Genomic DNA, 6,345 nt, shown 5'->3' with positions numbered 1-6,345 from the left:
TCTTATCTTTTTCAAAACTACCTAACTAACTGTCTCTCTCTAATTTTCGAAAATATCTTCCCTCTTTTTCAAAATTTCTTTTTAATTAACTAATTATTCTAATTTTTGATTTTAATTTTCGAAAAATTACTAACCTTTTTCAAAAACTATTTTCGAAAATCACTAACTCTTTTTCAAAAATTATTTTTGAAAATCCTCTTTCCCTCTCATCTCCTTCTATTTATTTATTCACATCTCATCCGAACCCTCTCTCTCTGAGTTCAGATTTTCTCTTCTTCTTTTCTTCTACTCACATAAGGGAACCTCTATACTGTGGTAAAAAGGATCCCTATTATTATTATTTTTCTGTTCCTTCTTTTTCATATGAGGAGGAGCAAAGACAAGAACATTCTTGTTGAAGCAGATCCAGAACCTGAAAGGACTCTGAAGAGAAAACTAAGAGAAGCTAAAATACAACAATCCAGAGATAACCTTACAGAAATTTTCGAACAGGAAGAGGAGATGGCAGCCGAAAATAATAATAATGCAAGGAGGATGCTTGGTGACTTTACTGCACCTAATTCCAATTTACATGGAAGAAGCATCTCCATTCCTGCCATTGGAGCAAACAATTTTGAGCTGAAACCTCAATTAGTTTCTCTGATGCAGCAGAACTGCAAGTTTCATGGACTTTCATCTGAAGATCCTTTTCAGTTCTTAACTGAATTCTTGTATATATGTGATAATGTTAAGACTAATGAAGTAGCTCCTGAAGTCTATAGGCTCATGCTTTTCCCTTTTGCTGTAAGAGACAGAGCTAGAGTATGGTTGGACTCTCAACCTAAGGATAGCCTGAACTCTTGGGATAAGCTGGTCAAGGCTTTCTTAGCCAAGTTCTTTCCTCCTCAAAAGCTGAGTAAGCTTAGAGTGGATGTTTGATGAGCGGATAATTTATACGCTTTTTGGCATTGTTTTTAGTATGTTTTTAGTAGGATCTAGTTACTTTTAGGGATGTTTTCATTAGTTTTTATGTTAAATTCACATTTCTGGACTTTACTATGAATTTGTGTGTTTTTCTATGATTTCAAGAATTTTCTGGCTGAAATTGAGGGATTTGAGCAAAAATCAGATTCAGAGGTTGAAGAAGGACTGCTGATGCTGTTGGATTCTGACCTCCCTGCACTCAAAATGGATTTTCTGGAGCTATAGAACTCAAAATGGCGTGCTTCCAATTGCGTTGGAAAGTAGACATCCAGGGCTTTCCATCAATATATAATAGTCCATACTTTACCCAAGTTTAGATGACGCAAACTGGCGTTCAACGCCAGCTCTCTGCCCAATTCTGGCGTTCAGCGCCAGAAACAAGTTGCAAAGTGGAGTTCAACGCCCAAACTGGCACAAAAGCTGGCGTTCAACTCCAGAAAGAGCCTCTGCACGTGTAACATTCAAGCTCAGCCCAAGCACACACCAAGTGGGCCCCGGAAGTGGATTTATGCATCAATTACTTACTTCTGTAAACCCTAGTAGCTAGTTTATTATAAATAGAACTTTCTATCATTGTATTTTCATCTTTGGACGCCTAGTTCTTAGATCATGGGGGCTGGCCATCTCGGCCATGCCTGGACCCTTCACTTATGTAATTTTAATGGTAGAGTTTCTACACTCCATAGATTAAGGTATGGAGCTCTGCTGTTCCTCAAAGATTAATGCAAAGTACTACTGTTTTTCTATTCAACTCGACTTATTCCGCTTCTAAGATATTCATTCGCACTTCAACCTGAATGTGATGAACGTGACAATCATCATCATTCCCTATGAACGCGTGCCTGACAACCACTTCCGTTCTACATTAGATTGAATGAGTATCTCTTAGATCTCTTAATCAGAATCTTCGTGGTGTAAGCTAGAATGATGGCGGCATTCAAGAGAATCCGAAAAGTATAAACCTTGTCTGTGGTATTCCGAGTAGGATTCAATGATTGAATGACTGTGACGAGCTTCAAACTCACGAGTGCTGGGCGTAGTGACAGACGCAAAAGGAGGGTGAATCCTATTCCAGCATGATCGGGAACCTCAGATGATTAGCCGTGCCGTGATAGGGCATCTTGGACCATTTTCACAAGAGGAGGGGATGTAGCCACTGACAACGGTGATGCCCTTGCATAAAGCCAGCCATGGAAAGGAGTAAGACTGATTGGATGAAGACATCAGGAAAGCAGAGGTTCAGAGGAACGAATGCATCTCCATACGCTTATCTGAAATTCTCACCAATGATTTACATAAGTGTTTCTATCCTTATTTTATTATTAATTTTCGAAAACCCCATTACTATTTTATATCCGCCTGACTGAGATTTACAAGGTGACCATAGCTTGCTTCATACCAACAATCTCCGTGGGATTCGACCCTTACTCACGTAAGGTATTACTTGGACGACCCAGTGCACTTGCTGGTTAGTTGTATCGAAGTTGTGACAAATTATGAATTGAGATTAGAGCACCAAGTTTTTGGAGCCATTACCATAGATCACAATTTCGTGCATCAAGTTTTTGGCACCGTTGCTGGGGATTGTTCGAGTTTGGACAACTGACGGTTCATCTTGTTGCTCAGATTGGGTAACTTTCTTTTTGTTTTCTTTTCAAAAAGTTTTCAAAAATCTTTCAAAAATTTCTCCTTTGTTTTCAAAAAAAAAATAAAAAAATAAAAAAAAATGTTTTTAAAAATATATTTTTTCTTCAGAATTTTTAAGAATGAATTCTAGTGTTTCATAAAGCATGTTTAAGCGTGGTTGGCTGTAAAGCCACGACTATAGGGCACGTTAGGCATGTCATGTCTGAGTTACATACTAAAGCTTGGCTGGCTATTAAGCCATGCCTGACCCTTTGATTGGAGCTTTAGACTAAAGAACATAAGATTCCTGGAATTCATATTAAAAATTTTGGAATCCTTATTTTTCTTTCTCAAAATGATTTTCGAAAAAATTAAAAGAAAATACAAAAAAAATATTCATAAAATCATAAAAATCAAAAATATTTTTGTGTTTCTTGTTTGAGTCTTGAGTCATGTTATAAGTTTGGTGTCAATTGCATGTTCATCTTGCATTTTTTCGAAAAATTCATGCATTCATAGTGTTCTTCATGATCTTCAAGTTGTTCTTGGTAAGTCTTCTTGTTTGATCTTTGCATTTGCATGTTTTGTGTCTTTTCTTGTTTTTCATATGCATTCCTGAATTCTTTATGTCTAAGCATTAAAGAATTCTAAGTTTGGTGTCTTGCATGTTTTCTTTGCATTAAAAATTTTTCAAAAATGTGTTCTTGATGTTCATCATGATCTTCATAGTGTTCTTAGTGTTCATCTTGACATTCATAGCATTCTTGCATGCATTCATTGTTTTGATCCATAACTTTCATGCATTGCATCATTTTTCTTGTTTTTCTCTCTCATCATAAAAATTCAAAAATCAAAAAAATATCTTTCCCTTTTTCTCTCTTAAAATTTCGAAAATTAGATTTGACTTTTTCAAAAATTTTTAAAATCTAGTTGTTTTTATGAGTCAAATCAAATTTTCAATTTAAAAATCTTATCTTTTTCAAAATCTTTTTCAAAAATCAAATCTTTTTCATTTTTCTTAGTTATTTTTGAAATTATAAAAATATTTTTCAAAAATCTTTTTCTTAATTTTATCTCATAATTTTCGAAAATAACATCATCAATTAATGTTTTGATTCAAAAATTTTAAGTTTGTTACTTACTTGTTAAGAAAGATTCAAACTTTAAGTTCTAGAATCATATCTTGTGATTTCTTGTGAATCAAGTCATTAATTGTGATATTTAAAAATCAAATCTTTTTCAAAAACTAATTTCAATCATATCTTTTCAAAAATATCTTCTTATCTTACCTTTTTCAAAAATTTGATTTCAAAATATCTTTTCTAACTTCTTATCTTCTTATCTTTTCAAAATTGATTTTCAAAATTTGTTTCAACTAACTAACTAACTTTTTGTTTGTTTCCTACCTTTTTTAAAACTACCTAACTAACTCTCTCTCTCTAATTTTCGAAAATATCTTCCCTCTTTTTCAAAATTTCTTTTTAATTAACTAATTATTTTAATTTTGATTTTAATTTTTGAAAAATCACTAATCTTTTTCAAAAAAAAAAACTATTTTAGAAAATCACTAACTCCTTTTCAAAAATAATTTTCAAAAATTCTCCTTCTCTCTCATCTCCTTCTGTTTATTCATCTACTAACATCTCTTCCTCACATCACTCACCAAATTCGAACCCCCTCTTCCATCTGTGTTCGAATTTTTTCTTCTTCACCCCTATTCCTTTTCTTCTTCTACTAACAATAAGGAACCTCTTTACTGTGACATAGAGGATTCCTCTTCTTTTCTTTTTCTCTTCTCTTTCTTATGAGCAGGGACAAAGAAAAAAGCATTCTTGTTGAAGCTGATCCAGAACCTGAAAGGACTCTGAAGAGAAAACTAAAAGAAGCTAAATTACAACAATCCAGTGACAACCTTATTGAAAATTTCAAACAAGTAAAGGAGATGGCAGCCGAACCCAACAACAATAATGCAAGGAGAATTCTTGGTGACTTTACTGCACCTAATTCCAATTTACATGGAAGAAGCATCTCCATTCCTACCATTGGAGCAAACAATTTTGAGCTGAAACCTCAGCTAGTTTCTCTGATGCAGCAGAACTGCAAGTTTCATGGACTTCCATCTGAAGATCCTTTTCAGTTCTTAACTGAATTCTTGCAGATCTGTGATACTGTTAAGACTAATGGAGTAGATCCTGAAGTCTACAGGCTCATGCTTTTCCCTTTTGCTGTAAGAGACAGAGCTAGAATATGGTTGGACTCTCAACCCAAAGACAGCCTGAACTCTTGGGATAAGCTGGTCACGGCTTTCTTAGCCAAGTTCTTTCCTCCTCAAAAGCTGAGCAAGCTTAGAGCTGATGTTCAAATCTTCAGACAGAAAGAAGGTGAATCCCTCTATGAAGCTTAGGAAAGATACAAGAAGCTGACCAAAAAGTGTCCTTCTGACATGCTTTCAGAATGGACCATCCTGGATATATTCTATGATGGTTTATCTGAGCTATCAAAAATGTCATTGGATACTTCTGCAGGTGGATCCATTCACCTAAAGAAAATGCCTGCAAAAGCTCAAGAACTCATTGACATGGTTGCTAATAACCAGTTTATGTACACTTCTGAGAGGAATCCTGTGAGTAATGGGACGCCTATGAAGAAGGGAGTTCTTGAAATTGATACTCTGAATGCCATATTGGCTCAGAACAAAATATTGACTCAGCAAGTCAATATGATTTCTCAGAGTCTGAATGGAATGCAAGCAGCATCCAACAGTACTCAAGAGGCATCTTCTGAGGAAGAAGCTTATGATCCTGAGAACCCTGCAATAGCAGAGTTAAAATACATGGGTGAACCATATGGAAACACCTACAATCCATCATGGAGAAATCACCCAAATCTCTCATGGAAGGATCAAAAGCCTCGACAAGGCTTTAATAATGGTGGAAGAAACAGGTTTAGCAATAGCAAGCCTTTTTTATCATCCACTCAGCAACAGACAGAGAATTCTGAGCAGAATCTATCTAGCTTAGCAAATTTAGTCTCTGATCTATCTAAGGCCACTGTGAGTTTCATGAATGAAACAAGGTCTTCCATTAGAAATTTGGAAGCACAAGTGGGCCAGCTGAGTAAAAGGATCACTGAAATCCCTCCTAGTACTCTCCCAAGCAATACAGAAGAGAATCCAAAAGGAGAGTGCAAGGCCATTGACATAAGCACCATGGCCGAACCTATAAGGGAAGGAGAGGACGTGAATCCCAAGGAGGAAGACCTCCTGGGACGTCCAGTGATCAATAAGGAGCTTCCCTCTGAGGAACCTAAGGAATCTGAGACTCATCTAGAGACTATAGAGATTCCATTGAACCTCCTTATGCCATTCATGAGCTCTGATGAGTATTCCTCTTCTAAAGAGAATGAGGATGTTACTGAAGAGCAAGCTGCCAAGTTCCTTGGTGCAATCATGAAGCTAAATGCCAAATTATTTGGTATTGAGACTTGGGAAAATGAACCTCCCTTGTTCACCAATGAACTAAGTGATCTGGATCAACTGACATTGCCTCAGAAGAGACAGGATCCTGGAAAGTTCATAATACCTTGTACCATAGGCACCATGATCTTTAAGGCTCTGTGTGACCTTGGTTCAGGGATAAACCTCATGCCCCTCTCTGTAATAGAGAAACTGGGAATCTATGGGGTGCAAGCTGCTAAAATCTCATTAGAGATGGCAGACAATTCAAGAAAACAGGCTTATGGACAAGTAGAGAACGT

The 6,345-nt window shown here is 36.1% G+C and overlaps 1 non-coding gene across 1 annotated transcript; it reads right to left on the bottom strand.

Moving 5' to 3' along the window:
- Positions 1–4,930: 4,930 nt before the first annotated feature.
- On the bottom strand, positions 4,931–5,038 carry LOC112745625 (small nucleolar RNA R71). Its single transcript, XR_003173543.1, has one exon. It is a non-coding gene; the product is annotated as a small nucleolar RNA R71 (small nucleolar RNA).
- Between the last annotated feature and the right edge of the window lie 1,307 nt (positions 5,039–6,345).

Source organism: Arachis hypogaea, chromosome 14 (assembly GCF_003086295.3).
Source record: "Arachis hypogaea cultivar Tifrunner chromosome 14, arahy.Tifrunner.gnm2.J5K5, whole genome shotgun sequence".
In the NCBI taxonomy this organism is placed as follows: Eukaryota; Viridiplantae; Streptophyta; class Magnoliopsida; order Fabales; family Fabaceae; genus Arachis; species Arachis hypogaea.
Note: the sequence above shows the minus strand (reverse complement) of the source record. Positions and strands in the feature narration are given on the sequence as shown.